Raw genomic sequence first — 15,405 nt, 5'->3', positions numbered from 1 at the left:
TCTCCAACGTTGCACAATACGAGACAACCACGTGGTAAATTGTGAACCGGCCGCCGACGACTTTTCCCAGGAATTTTCGACAGTGACCCTGTCATCAAAGAGTGGCCTCTTCGTGACGGTCAGGAGGGGCGACGTTGTTGTCTTGAAACGAGCTGTCCTTTCTGGGCGCTACCCGCCGTGGTTGCTCAGTGGCTGTGGTGTTAGGCTGCTGAGCACGAGGTCGCGGGATCGAATCCCGGCCACGGCGGCCGCATTTCGATGGGGGCGAAATGCGAAAACACCCGTGTACTTAGATTTAGGGGCACGTTAAAGGGGTTGGGACACCAAATTTTGAGGCTACAAAAAGCATGTTGTAAGCTGCCTCCGTATGCAAGGACACCCAGAACGAGGTATTGGACGCTGCAAACATTTCAAAATAATTTTAATTCAGCTCCAAAAAGTCATAAAAAACTCCTTCTCGTAGTCGAGACCCATCGCTAGCGCGGCAGTTACTACGTCACAGAGGAGGAACGAAAATATTGACGTCATAGCACACTAGCACAAAACCGTGACGTATGATGAGTAGCGATGAAATGCCGATTACGGAGCCTGCTGAGCCGAGCGACCGAGCATAGCCTCCACTATGACCGAGCTACGGGCATATAGAAATCCTTTCTTAATACAAAGAAGGGGTAAGGCGCGCAGACACGGACACAAGAGGAGAGACGTGGACAACACGAACGCCGCACGGCGGCCCGCGAACGGCAAACTGCGTGCGGCTTTGCCGTGCGGACGGGCCACACGTCCAAAAGGGACCAGGATATGCGGCGTTCGTGTTGTCCGCTTCTCTCCTCGCATGGTCGCATAGTTCGGCAGCTCGCAGCGGTCTCTCGTTCGCTTGGCCTTTCTCAATGTGAGGGGCCGTCCACGTTACCGGCACGGAAACTCGCCGCACGCCGTTTGCCGTTCGCGGGCCCCCGTGCGACGCCGGTTTTGCTCGCGAACGGCGAGATTTCCTTGCCGTAGGAAGGACGGGCCCGGGACCCATATGTGCGGCAGCCGTACGGCGAAGCGGCCAATCAGCGACCGAGGAGTGGTCACTCTGGCACCGACGGCAGCTTCACTGCCTCTGATCGTTCGGCGCCGCCGATGTCGTCGCTAGGCCTTTTCCGGTTCACTTCAAAGCTAAAAAAAGCGGTCTCTCGCTTACGGCGCTTCGGAATGAATCACCGACTCTCACAAGCCGCAATATTTTCTAACCGTTGTTGTCGCTCTTCGCAATAATTATAATAATCGCGACATGCACTTCGAATCGCCAGTTGTTGACCTCTGCTGGCAAAGCGCGCGTATGCGCGAGCAGACGACGCTGCATAGTTTTACGTCACTATTTTTTGTGGCCCACGTGACCAAGCCATGTTGCGTTTCCTCCTCTGTGACGTCATAGCATCCCCCGGAGCCCAGAAACCGAAACCGAAATCGCTCGGTATAATAATGCTATTATTAAAATATTTATCGGATATATATGAATCCCGCTGTGTGTATCGTGCTCCCTGAAGCATAACGCAACGTTTGAATCAACAAACACATGAACGAAAATTTTGACGTCTCCACCCCTTTAAAGAACCCCAGGCGGTCAAAATTTCCGGAGTTCCCCACTACGGCGTGCCTCATAATCAGAAAGTGGCTTTGGCACGTAAAACCCCATAATTTAATTTATTAATTTTTTTCTGGGCGCTCGAAAAGCCGAAGATCTGGAACCTGACTGCCTGTCCATACGACTCAGGTGACGCTGCTTGAGCTGCCTTGAGCGAACGATGAGGCGCGATCTGCACCCGTGACAGCCGCATGTCTGCCGGTGAGGCATCCTTTGTTCTGAGTCATCGTCAGGCACAACACTGGATGTCATGGTAGTGACGGTCTGACAGTGGTGGCATAATCACGATTGATAGACAGCAGAATAATTACAATTGAATGACGAAGAAAGTTCGACGTCAGTGGGGGGACAAAGGCGATATGGCGACAATGACATCGCGACAATGGGATAACGTTACTGAAGTGATGACGATCGTTAAACGACAGCGTGGCGGCGACATCATTACGACGGCAGTATGACGACGACTGTGTGGCGATGATGAAATCCTGGTCCGGATTTTTTTTACTTCAACTGCAAGGATTCATTTTTGAGGAACCCGTATGGGTTTCCTTCGCAGCTTCTTGCTACAATTCATGCTACTTTCATATACTTTCCTCCACCTTGCGAGCTCGCGCAGAACTGCAAAGCCGACAGGTAAGACTCTTAGTTTTCCAGCTGACAAGATTAGCACGAGATTTAAGTTTCGTTACACTACTCTGAACGGAAAAATCTGTGTAAATAAACCCAACTGCGCGGTTTTGAATAGGTTCAAGGGCTTCAGACAGGTTATTTAGATGTGAATCGCATATTACACTTGCGCACTCCAACTTCGGACGTACCCGTGTTAGAAAAGCTGTTCGCAACTCCGTAATCTGTTACTTGTGCTGTCAACATTGTTCAGATAAACGAAGATGGCTACGATATTAAGAGTCACTGCGACACCTTTCCTTGGTTCTGTGCTCAAGTGTTTCGACTGTGGCGTCGAATCGAGGTACTTCGTCGAAGCCGAAGAGGTCCTTGGTGCCGATCACTTTGTTCTGATCGGTCTCAAAGATTCTAGCCACTGAACCGCTGAAATAGTCGCGCTGTCCGTGCAAACGTAGGAAAAGTGGGGCTTACCGTCATATGCACTCAGGCAACTTCGTTTGCGCTTCTTGTATGAGAAATACAGCGACTGCACACACGTCTACGCTGACGGCTAAACTACATGGCCCAGTTCCGGCGGCGCTGTAGTTATACTCACAAGGGGAATAACATGAATAACCCAACGATTCAAGACTTCCCATGTCAGTATGCGTCCACAGCTGCAGAGCTAGGAGCTCCCCTCGGTTCATTTCACATGATCAATGCAGAGAGTACTGGAAAATGGGATGTCTTCGGCTATTCCATGCAGGCGTGACAATCTATGCAGTCGTTCATCCGACATGGAACTCACGACCAACTAACGTAGGAAATGGTGGAACTTAACCACCGCTTGAGAGAAAAAGGCAACGATATTTCTTTTCAATGGGTAACCACCCATCGCAGTATCACTGGGGATGATGACGCAGGTAGGGCTGCTCGGACATCACACGAAGGAGGCAGCTGCGTCCCGATTTCACTCTCTCCGACAGACGCTGCTAGACAGCTTCGGCTTCTGTCACGCACACTCTCGTTAGCTGACTGAAACACTGCGCACATTAGGCGCACCTGGCTGCACGCAATAAAACCTTCGCTGCAACTAGGGACATCCGGCCGGTCTGCACCGACGCGAAGCGTCTCTTCTGTGTCGTTTGTGGTTGGGAAAGTGGCATTCACGAAAACTTGCTCAGCACTAATCTAAATGGCTGACAGTCCCGCATGTGATGTCTGTGGCTGCGAGGAGAACAAATGACCACATATTGTGCCACTGTCCTCAATTTGAAACATAAAGGCAATCTACGCCCAATGCATTGAGGCGACTGGGTGATCGACCCCTGAGCGAACAGACACTACTGGAACACCATCCCCGACCATTGGGCCAGGAGGAACTGAAGGGACATTTGTGCTTCCTCAAAACGACTGGCTTGTGCGAGCGCTTTTGGATGTTAGGTGTTATCAACGCACACACGCACATTCATCGCATTCTTCTGTCTGTCTTCTTTATATTCTCCTTTTCCCTTTCCTCAGTTTAAGGTAGCCGACCGGACACATATCGCCCCTGCCTTCTCTCTCTCTCTCCCTCTCTCTCGTTCTCCCTTTCTATAAGCATGCATTAGAATTGGAGTTTAGTGGTTTACAAAATCACTTGGGGTTAATGTTGAGCATAGCAGGGAATGTAGAAGAAAAGGAAGACCGCTTAGATTTAGTTGTAAGGGACTCAATTTCAGCCGTAAAATAGTTTTTCCACCATGCACGCTTTCTGAAAGTTTAGCCGTGCGAAAAAGCCGTGTGAGAAAAAGGCCATGATATCTCTTTTCAGTGGATACCAGGTCATTGCGGTATCATTGGTAATGAAGACGCCGATAAAGCAGCTCGGACGTCAAACCAAGAAGACCGCTGCGTCCCCATTCCGCTCTCAAGGACCGACGCCGCGAGACAACTTGGCATTCTGGCACGCACGATCTCCTTAGCAGAGTGGAATAATGTACATACAAGACGCACAAGACTGCACCGACTAAACCCATCACTTCAACTCAGACCTCCAGCCGGTGTGCACCGGCGTGAAGCGTCTCTTCTGTGTCGGCTATGGCTTGGAGTGGCCTTCACGAATGCCTACTCAGCACTAATTGGAATGGCTGATAGTCCTGCATGTGATGTTTGCGCATGCGAGGAGAACATTGACCACATATTGTGCCATTGTCCTCAATTTCAAGCCCAAAGACAGTATTTGTCCGACACATTGAGGAAACTAGACGATCGTCCTCTGAGTGAACAGACAATATTAGAGCACCGTCCCGACCGATCATCGGCTCAGAAGGCAGTGAAGGCACTTTTGTGTTTTCTCAGAACTTCTGGTTTGCTCGAGCGACTTTAACTGAAGTGCTGTCCGTACGCGTACCTACACCTTCTCTCTCCCTTCTTTCTCTTCCCCTTCTCCCTTCCCCCAGTGTAGGGTAGCCAACCAGACTATTGACTGGTTAACATCCCTGCCTTCCTGTATTCTTCTCTCTCTCTCTCTAGCCGTGCGAAAAAGTCTGTGTTTTTATTATTAAGGAGTTTTAGAGTTTTTGAACTAAGGTGACAATGACCGTTCGCTCACAGTGATATTGAGAAATTAAGTATTTTTTAAATTTTGCTTTATTTCCTTGAAAAGTGACCAGTTAGCGCCCAGTGAAAAATTTAGAAAGCGAACAGTTTATGCACTGATAATCAGACCTATCGTAAAGGGTGATAAATTTCGTGAGTGTAACCCGGCGAGGGAAGGAACGTTGGAACAACCCATAGATAGCAGAGGGATTGCTTATGGCAGGTAAGTGGACGAGCGGAGATAGAAAAGCTGATAGAAAAGCTCAGAGGTCAGCTCTAAGATATAAATGTTTTACCATGATAAAAAAGAAGTCTTATGATAGACATTTAAGCTGGGAGGTGACTCTTAATCAAGGTTATCGCCTACTACTCACCAGGAAGGAAGAGGAGTAGGAGTAGAAAGAGAAAGAAAGAAGATCGAAGCTGTGCAGGGGTGCGTTTATCTTGGCCACGTAAACACAGGGGATGGCTTTAACGCGAAGAAAATGTTCAGACGTTTAAAAATGGGTTGCGGAGCGTGTACAACAGCCAATTAAAAGTCATGAACGGCGACATACCTATCATTGGTAATATATGATCAGTACTAGCACTACTAACCTAAGAGTCTGATACTTTGCGGATAAGGGAGAAAGTTAATTAAAAAGCTATAACGAGTGAGCGACAAGCGGTGGAATGAAATATATATAGCAGGCGTAACGTTGTAAGATAGGAAGAGGGCAGTGTCAATTAGCAAATGCGTGTAGCTGATTTCCCAGCGAATACTAAGAGAAAGGAATGGAGTGAAGCTGTTCGTGTAGAGTACATAGAGTTGATAACCGGTGATGTATTACTAATGAGTACCCCAATGGGGCCAATTTAAGCAAAACGCAATGGGGAACAGTAAATAATGAAAGGGTGTGATGGTATTAGGAAATTCGCACGCGTAAGATAGCGACCGCTGACTGAAGTCAGAGGTATCTGGTATCGCTAAGTGTCTCAGACCGGCAAGTTGACATGAAATATGACGATGACAATGACTACCGATGATGATGTTCCTTTAGGTGGTGGTTGCCAATAAAAATACTCTATGGATGGATAGATGGATACAACTTTCTTGTACGTCCGGCAAGGTTTAACGCGACCCGGGCTCAGGTCTCCCATGGAGGAACGTCAAGGCCCTGCCTCAACGCCGCCTCACGGGCTTGCTGGACTGCCCACGTCTGGATTCCGAGGTCTGAGCTGCGCAGAGCGGCGGCCCACCTCGACGACAGGGTCTCCGGAGTAACTGCCATCCCTCCTATAACTACATTGCACTCCCACAGCATGTGTTTGAGTGTTGCTGGTCCTTCCTGGCACAATTTGCACGTGTCGTCCTGATGCTTATCTGGGAAGATGCGTTTGAGACGGAATGGATTAGGGAACGTGTTTGTCTGGAGTTGTCGCCAGGCGACGGCCTGCTTCCTGTTCAATTTGGGACTCGGCGGGGGGTATATCCTTCTGGCGTTCAAATATGCACTGGTGATGTCGTTGTATCTTGTGAGCCTGTCCCGTTCTGCTCGAGAAGCGTTCGCTATCGTACGAGAGGCGTTGCCCTGTTCGGCGCGGCGGGTCATGTCTCGCGCCGTCCGGTGCGCCGTCTCGTTTAGGTTCGGGAGCGCGTCGCCTTCCGTGGTGACGTGCGCGGGGAACCATATGATCCTCGAGCTCGCGGTTTTGGATCTGCCCGCTTTGGCCAGAATGGACATGGCTTCCTTGGAAATTCGACCTTTGGCATAATTCTTTACTGCCGTTTGTGAGTCACTTAGTACGACTTCACATTCCTGTTCTGTGAGGGCTAGCGCAATCGCTACTTCCTCCGCTATTTCTGAGTGTTTGGTGTATACACTACATGTGGTTCTGATTTTTGATTCTGCGTCTATGGCTACGGCGGCGTATGTTTGGCCGTTCGCATATTCGGCTGCGTCAACAAAGCGCGCGTTTCTGTCCCTGCCGAATGAACGGAGCAGAGCCTCGGCTCTTGCCTTTCGTCTACCTCGGTTGTAATCGGGGTGCACGTTTCTTGGGATGGTTGCCACCGTAATGGTCTCTCTGATTTTGTTGGGGATTTGCATTTTCTGGCCGTGCTGGTTGTGGTACGTTATGCCGAGCGTGTTCATAATGTGTCTTCCCGTCGTGGTGGTCGACAGGCGTTCGAGCTGCGAGATGCGTTGTGCTTCGGCTATTTCTTCTATGGTGTTGTATATGCCCAGCTGAGTCAGGAGCTCGGTGCTCGTCGATTCCGGTAGGCCCAGGGCTATCTTGTACGTTTTCCTTATGAGCGTGTTAATCTTGTTCTTTTCCGCGACGTACCAGTTGTGGTAGGCGGCTACATAGGCGATGTGGCTGACAACGAATGAGTGGATCAGCCGAATGACGTTGTCTTCCTTCATGCCCGCGTGTCTATTGGTTATTCTCTTTATGAGTCTCGTGGCGCTGATGACTTTGCCTGCGATCTTCCTCACGGTTTCGCCGTTAGCTCCGTTGGCCTCAATGATCATTCCGAGGATTTTGATCTTGTTCACTTTGGGGATTGCGTTTCCGTCTTGGGTGTACAGGCGGATTTCCTCGTACTCCCGGGGTCCTGTGTAGCTCTTTGGTGGCATGCCTCTGCGCGTGGGCCGGTAAAGGAGTAGTTCGGACTTGCTCGGGGAGCATTTGAGGCCCGTTCCTTGGAGGTACTCTTCCACTTTGTTAATGGCCGTTTGTAGTGCGTGTTCAATTTGCCCATCACTGCCGCGGTCTGCCCATATCGTTATATCGTCTGCATATATAGCGTGGTGGATTCCTTCGATTTCGCGTAGTTTGCTGGGGAGACCCAGCATGACTAAGTTGAAAAGGAGCGGAGATATAACTGAGCCCTGGGGGGTACCTGCACTTCCCTGGGCTCGTTCTTCGGACTCGAGGTCGCCAACCGTGAGGGTGGCTTTGCGATCGTTCAGAAAGTCCCTCACGTAGTTGTAGGACCTTTCCCCCAGGTTCAGATTAGACACTTGTTTAAGGATCGACTCGTGAGCGACGTTGTCGAATGCTTTCTCCAGGTCTAGTCCTAGGATGGCTCTGGTGTTTCTTGTGTTGTCGTCGAGGATCCGGTTCTTTAGTTGTAACATGACGTCCTGCGTGGACAGGCGGGATCGGAAGCCTATCATGGTGTGGGGGTAGGCTTCCGTCTCTTCTAGATGGCTGTTGATACGGTTCAGGAAGGCGTGTTCCAAGACCTTACCCACGCACGACGTGAGAGAGATTGGGCGTAGGTTCTCCAAACTCAACGGCTTTCCGTGCTTGGGTATGAGGATAGCCTTGGACCTCTTCCACTGCTCCGGGATGCGGCCTTCTCTCCAGCACTTGTTCATATAGCCCGTGAGTTTGGTAACAGATTTGTCGTCCAGGTTTTTGAGCGTTTTGTTGTTAACCCTGTCCGGTCCTGGGGCTGACTTGCTGTTGAGTCCTTGGAGTGCCGTTCTGATTTCCGCCTCACTGAAGTCTTCATCTAACTTGGGACAACGACTGCCAGTGTACCGGCCGTGCTCGACCGTCGGTCGTTGCGGGAGGTATTTGTCGCAGAGTTTCATGACGATTTGCTTCTCGCTCGCCGCCCCTTTTTCTTTGTGCAGAAGTCTCTGCATGTCGGCTCTTTGCTTGGATTTGCACTGGGTTTCGCCCAGTAGGTGCCTCAGCAGTCGCCACGTATTTCCGTTGTGGAGTTGGCCATCCGCGGCATTGCAGACTTCGTCCCACTGTTGCTTGCTCAAGGTGTTGCAGTGCTCTTCGATTTGTTTGTTTAAGTCGGCTATCTTTTTTCTCAGCTTTCGATTGAACCGCTGGCCTTGCCATCGGGTTTTTATGGATTTCTTGGCTTCCCAGAGGTGGGCGAGGCGACTGTCCATCTTCTCCGTCAGGAAATCGGGAGTGATGGTTTGCGTGGCCTCCCCGACATCCCTGGTCAAGTCTGCGATCCATCTGTCAATGTCACCGATTGGCTCGTCGTCTTGCCTGATATCCCGGTGCTTGCGAAACTTGTCCCAGTCTGTCCATTTGAAGCTTTTGACTGGGAGGGTGGTTCCCGCTCGGGGGATCGTGATCTCGATGATCATGTGGTCGCTACCTAGGTCTTCTAGGGTGTTTCTCCAGGTAGCCCTCTCGATGTTTTTGACCATTGTTAAGTCCGGTGTGGTATCTCTTGCAACCGAATTGCCCATACGCGTTGGGGCGCTGGAATCCGTGATGATCGTGTATCCCAAGTCTTGCGAGTCCTGCCATAACTGTTTGCCCTTGGTTGTGGTGTGGCCGTATCCCCAGGCATGGCACGGCGCGTTGAAATCCCCACCCACTATTAACGGGTTCAGGCCGGCGAGCTCGGCTGCCTTTTTGAGCAGGGAGAGAAAACGCTGCCGTCTTTTGGATGGGCTACTGTATATGTTCAATATGAAGATGCTATTCTTTTGCGTTCTGTTAGGAATAATTTCTATCATTATATGCTCGGCCTGCGGGCCTGTAATCTCATGTTCAATGGGTACTAGACCCTTTCTGATTAGTGTGGCAATGCCCCTATCGTTTTGGAATTTAGGGACGAGGGCGTGGTAGCCCGGGATGTTGGCCGACGCGCCCACGGTTTCTTGAAGCATTATCACATCGGGTTTGGGTTGGATGTTTCTTACGTATTGTTGTAGGACAGGTTTTTTCCCGGCTATACCTCTGCAGTTCCACTGCCAGACCAATAACTCTTTATCGTGTCTGGCCATCCTGGAGTCTTGAAGAAGAAGCTGTTGAAAAACTGGAGCGGTGCACGGGGGGCGGTGCCACCATGGGAACATCTGAGATTACGGGATTTATATTATGAGTTCCCATGTTTGGCTGTGGTGATTGCGACAGAGACGGTGCCCACATCGCACATTCTTCGAGCTTGACCACCCTGGTTGTGAGGCCGGATATGGCGGAAGACAGAGTGCCGATTGCACTTTGTAGTTCAGTAAGCATGGCTTTTATTTCCGATCTAGCCTAGGACTAGGACTAGCATGGCTTTTATTTCCGATCTAGCCTAGGACTAGGACGATCTAGCCTCTAGGACTCCGCTAATATTACCACGAAGCCAGTGCTTCTGCGCGCAAGTGTTACACTTCAGTTTCACCAACGTTGTACTCCGCGGTGGTAATGCAGGCTAGTGCGCTCATGTCGTCCACTTCCTTTTATCCTTCGTTCGGGTTGCGCTACCCACCCCTAGGAATATGTCCAGATAGTGCATCAGACTCGGTCATCAGCATTATCGATGGTAGTGCGAATTCACACTGAGCAGCCAGCGCGAGTTCAGAAACCGTGAATATATGCATTCGTGTTGCAGGGACAATGTTACGCTCCCAGTATTGCCGAAAATGCCATGAATAGCCTAATGCTCGTTGACGGCGCGGAAACGCAGTAAGGCTTTTCGCCTGGGGCAGTGCGTGCAGGCGGAGCATAAATGTACGACATGGCCACAGCAAAGGTTTGCCGCTTTGCCTACATACTGATAATACGAGAACACAGCAGTGCCAAACCTCTAACGAAACACTCAGGCTTAAAGCTCTCGAATAAAGAAACTCGACTGACACACCGGTACATAACCCGTTAGCTTGCGTTATCGCTTACAGTTGCCGTCTTTGTCAGAAGTCGACTGCGCAGGCATTACTTATAAATAGTACGCGCTGCTTATGTCCATATAGCAAGGACCGCAGCAACGCTAGCGAAATGCGGAAGCGCTATGGATTAGTGTTTTTCTGTTACGGGCTGCAACCCTTAAGTCAGCAATCCACGATGGAGCAATCCGCAACACGATCATTGCCCAAAGACGCTTCCATCTTTTTTTTATTGGCAACTTCAAGAAAGTATAGTGCACTGGGTGAAAAACTATGCTTTCGAACAGCCACTGTCAAGCAGCACACGTTGCTCAGCTCGTGGCATGAGAGTATATGTAGTTGCTTGAGGACATTGGACTATGCATCCAGCTACACAACAAAAAGTTCCGGTGGCATGCTAGTTGCCGTGTCAGTGTTGCAATCACAAATTGATAGACAGACAAATTGAAATGAGGGACTGTGTCTCCTCAAGCTTGTGCATCAAAAAAAGAAGAAGAAGTGAGGAATAAAAGCAGCATGGTATCCCCAAGTCAAGTTCAATTCGTGGTTTCATCATCGCGTTTGGTTGCGATCATTCTTTCTACATAAAAACGTGCGCAGCCGATGGCTGGAGCAACGGCATGTGCTCAAGCAGCCACGATGGTTAACCTACGGGCGATATCCACTTCGTAGGGGCAGGAGGAAATGCAATAAGCAGCACCAATTCTGTACGGGTCGTCTGAAGCCACAAGCAGAGCGGGAAAATGATGCATTGAGAGAATTTTATGCCGTACATGTAATCCAGAAGCTTCCGCTATAAAATGATCTCAACAATTCTGCTTCCTTTCCCCACCTCGGAATTGTTTCAAAGACTCGACCGGCGCTCTTACACTCTTATATATGCGCCACAATTCGGTGTCCCAAAGCCAAGATCCCGCTCGGTCCGTGAAATAAACGAGCGATTGGGTCCGCGGACACAGCGTGACGTGGCTCACCTGCACCTAATCGCGACGCGCAGAAGGACACCACTATATGTTGTCTTGGGGAAAAGCTTTCCTGATTTAGTTGGTTCATAACGCAGACACAGTGCACAGGACACGCGCTGTCCTGCACGCCTGCCCTGTGCATCTTGTTGTTGTCCTTGTCTTCCTGCGGTATCATTTTAGAGCGCAGCTCTTAGCGTTACTGCGGCGAGCGTCGGCGTAACCGACCGAACGAGCACAAAGAAAGACGAGAGCGAACGCGAAGCGCAGCGGCGGATGAAAAAAGCGGCGAGAGCGAAGAGAGCGCGAGGAGGAGGGTGCAGTGGAACCATGAGGCGGAAAGCGAGAGAAGAAGAGCTTGGTGCCGCGCACGAGAGACTTAACGGCGATGGCTATGAGATGGCGCCAGCGTCGCGCGCGTCGTCTGTATGGAAACAAAGCGCTGCATGAGCGGCGGTTTTCTGCGGCGGCGGCGGCTGTGAATCGCGTCCACGCGTCACCCTCGCGCTTCCTCTCGCGATCTCCCCATTAGCGAGGCCGTCGTGCACGAGGCAGGTTGTTCGCGCCAGCGGAGAATCTCCCATTCTCACTCTCATTCTCTCGATTGCGTTTTGCTTAAACTGGCCCCCATTGTGGTGCTCATTAGTGATAGATCACTGGTTATCAACTCTATATACTCCATACGAACAGCTTCACTCCATTCCTTTCTCTTAGTATTCGCTGGGAAAACAGCCACGCGTTTGCTAATTCACACTGCCCTATTCCTGTCTTACAACGTTCCGCCCGCTATATGTATTTCGTTCCACCGCTTGTAGCTCAGTCGTTATAGCTTTTTAATTAACTTTCTTCCTTATCCGCAATGTATCAGACTCTTAGGTTAGTACTGCTAGTACTGATCATATATTACCAATGATAGGTATGCCGTTCATGACTTTTGGAATGGCTGCTGTAAGCCCTATACAACCCATATTAAAAGTCTGAAATTTTTTCTTCGCGTTAAAGCCATCCCCTGTGTCTACGTGTCCAAGATAAATGCACCCCTGCACAACTTCGCTCTTCTTTCTTTCTCTTTCTACTCCTACTCATTTTCCTTCCTGGTGAGTAGTAGGCGATAACTTTGATTAAAACTCACCTCTCGACTGAAATGTCTATCATATTAAGAATTTTTTATCATGGTAAGACATTCATATCTTAAGACTGACCTCTCAGCTTTTCTATCAGCTTTATCAGCTTTTCTATCTCCGCGCGTCCACTTAGCTGCCATAAGCAATCCCTCTGCTATCTATGGGTTGTTTCAACGTTTGTTCCCTCGCCGGGCAACACTCACGAAATCTGTCACCGTTTACGACAGGGCTGATTACCAGAGCATAAATTGTGAGCTTGCTAAATTTTTCCCTGGTCGCTAGCTGGTCACTTTTCAAAGAAAGAAAGCAAGATTTAATAATTATTACTTAAATTCTCTATCACTGTGAGCGAACGGTCGTTGTCACCTTGGTTGAAAAACTCTAAAACCGGGCTTTCAAACTGTGTACCGACTTTCACAGCGCGATATGAAAGCACGTATAAACCGGCGCTCAAATTTCCCATTAGGAAGCATCGTAATCGTCGGTGAATGTTTCTTTACTTATTCGCATATACAGGATGTCCCAGCTAACTTTAGCCAGAGTTTACATATATGCAAATGCCACGTAGCTGGACAGAACGAAGGTAACGTTGTTTGCCGTCACTTGGAGATACTCAAATTATTTTTTGCATTCTGCTAACTACATGATTCTAAATTAATTACTCAACTTCTCAAATACATTAATTATATGAATAGTGTGAATGAGAAAATTGTGGCGCAACACGAGAATCTCCCGATATAAGTTTCTGTTGATGGTTACATGCTACATAAAAGTCTTTTTCCAAGCGTGAGAGAAGCCCGCGAATACACGCAAAGTGCCTAGAGCGGCCTATCATGCGGCAATTTCGCGTGCATTTGCGGGCTTCTTTCACGCCTGGAAAAACAATTTTATCTAGCACAGACAAGACGAGTGCCTGCCCGTTGGTAAACTTGTTGGAACGATTTCATGATCGCCCGTATAAGGCGGGTAAACACTCCCTCCCTTGAGCGCGGTTTGAACTTATGATGGCGTGCCTCAGGCTTTAGTTGTTATTGCATCTTGAGGGAGGTCGCTGTTGAATTATGTGTCGAGGCGCAGCTATGCTCGAGAAACCCTTCTTCATCACAGTGTCTTCCAAGCCAAGTTCAAGTGCCTGAAAACAAGGCGCCATCTTATATATATATATATATATATAAAGCTAAAAAGGATAAAAAGCTGTACTGTTTGTGCCTCAATGAATAATCCACGCAGTTAAATATCAAACTTTCGAGATACTTATTACATGACTATGACTAGCGAGAGGTACTCCACCCTGCTGATGACCAGTGCATGAACAATGCTGAGCCAGACAATGCTTGGTGAGCGCCAGGGAGGAACTCTTTCAGGTGTTGCGAGTCAAAAAACGCGGCCTCTTCTTTTGGACACTCTCAAGCACGTGATTCATTGGCACCCTTGTCGCAGGAGCTGCACTAAATAGTGAATAACACGAAAGCAGACACATACACGGTTGACAGCGATGACAGGACAGGACAAGGGACGAGATACTAATAATCTTTCACGGACAAATCAATGGTACTTACACGAATGCGAATAGACGAGAATGGCTATGGAATAGACGAGACCAGGAACCGGTGCATAATGAACCGCGCGAGAACAGCTCTCGGAGCAACGCTACGTACGAGGTGTAGTACATACGCGGTGAAGACGGCACCAGTGCGTCGACGGCTCAGCGACACATCCGGAGGTTCTGGCTCTTTCTTTCTTCCGCTTGCATTTTGGACGAAAGAGACAAGTTCGACAAGCCCAAGGTGATGGTGATTACAAAACTTTAATTGTTGGCGCTTATGGTGGCGCATCGGTGACAAGCCCTTCCAAGGCTGCTTCGAAGAGATCATCAGCACGCCCCCCCTCCCCGCAAGCACTAACCCTCGCCCCCCCCCCCCCCCCCACACACACACATCTCTGTGCGAGCGTCGTGGTGTCGTTGACCTTGCTATCCGCACGCCTTTGCGTGAGGCTTTTGTGTTGCGGCAGCTTTCCGCGAAGGTCGTACGTGGCTCACCGGCGTCGAGCCTCGTACCTGCGCGCGCCGGCGAAGGCTGTTGCGTGGGAACGAGCGCTTGCCTGCTCACGAGCCATCGTCGTCGCTTCGGCGCGTTACCTCGGCGCTTCTTTGTCTCTGCGCCACCATAGCGTATCCATTACCACAGCGTCGAATAAGTGCCGTTTAACACCGCCCCGTCCTGTCCGTCCGCCTTTTGTTTCTAAGTCGTCCGTTTTTGTTCCAGGAAAGGCTTCGCTGACTCAGCCATAAAATAAAGAACCAATTGAGCCACTTGCGGCGCAGTGCCGACGAAGGCGCAAGGGCCGCGAGGGAAGGGCAGTGCTGGTGACGATCCCTTGTTGCTGGTCTAGGAGGCCCCCTGAGCACATTTCCGTAAGCAATGCTGATGCCGGATGCGTCATTGGTTTTGCATACGAGAGGATTGAGTCTGATCACGCGTATGATCAAGAAGAATTTGGTTACCAGGAGAAAGTGCAGACAGCCTGCCAATGCGACTGCCATCGTATATGCATTGGAAGAAAAACTATCGCCTATTTCCATAATCCGAGAAACGCCAATGTATGAAAGCCTCTAACCCTACAGCTAGAATAGAACTGGCCGAACTTTCGAAGTTAATCAACAAGCGTAAGACAGCTGACATAAGGAAGTATAATATGGATAGAATTGAACATGCTCTCAGGAACGGAGGAAGCCTAAAAGCAGTGAAGAAGAAACTAGGAATCGGCAAGAATCAGATGTATGCGCTAACAGACAAAGCCGGCAATATCATTACTAATATGGATGAGATAGTTCAAGTGGCTGAGGAGTTCTACAGAGATTTATACAGTACCAG

At 49.6% G+C, this 15,405-nt stretch overlaps 1 long non-coding RNA gene across 1 annotated transcript in view; it reads right to left on the bottom strand.

Moving 5' to 3' along the window:
* The window catches only part of LOC139060509 (uncharacterized), a 53,466-nt gene that overhangs the window by 5,322 nt on the left and 32,739 nt on the right, over positions 1 to 15,405 (bottom strand). The gene's annotated exons all lie outside the window — the stretch shown is intronic.

Source organism: Dermacentor albipictus, chromosome 5 (genome assembly GCF_038994185.2).
Source record: "Dermacentor albipictus isolate Rhodes 1998 colony chromosome 5, USDA_Dalb.pri_finalv2, whole genome shotgun sequence".
NCBI classification, from domain to species: domain Eukaryota; kingdom Metazoa; phylum Arthropoda; class Arachnida; order Ixodida; family Ixodidae; genus Dermacentor; species Dermacentor albipictus.
The sequence above is the reverse complement of the archived record's forward strand: the minus strand, read 5'-3'. Positions and strand labels throughout refer to the sequence as shown.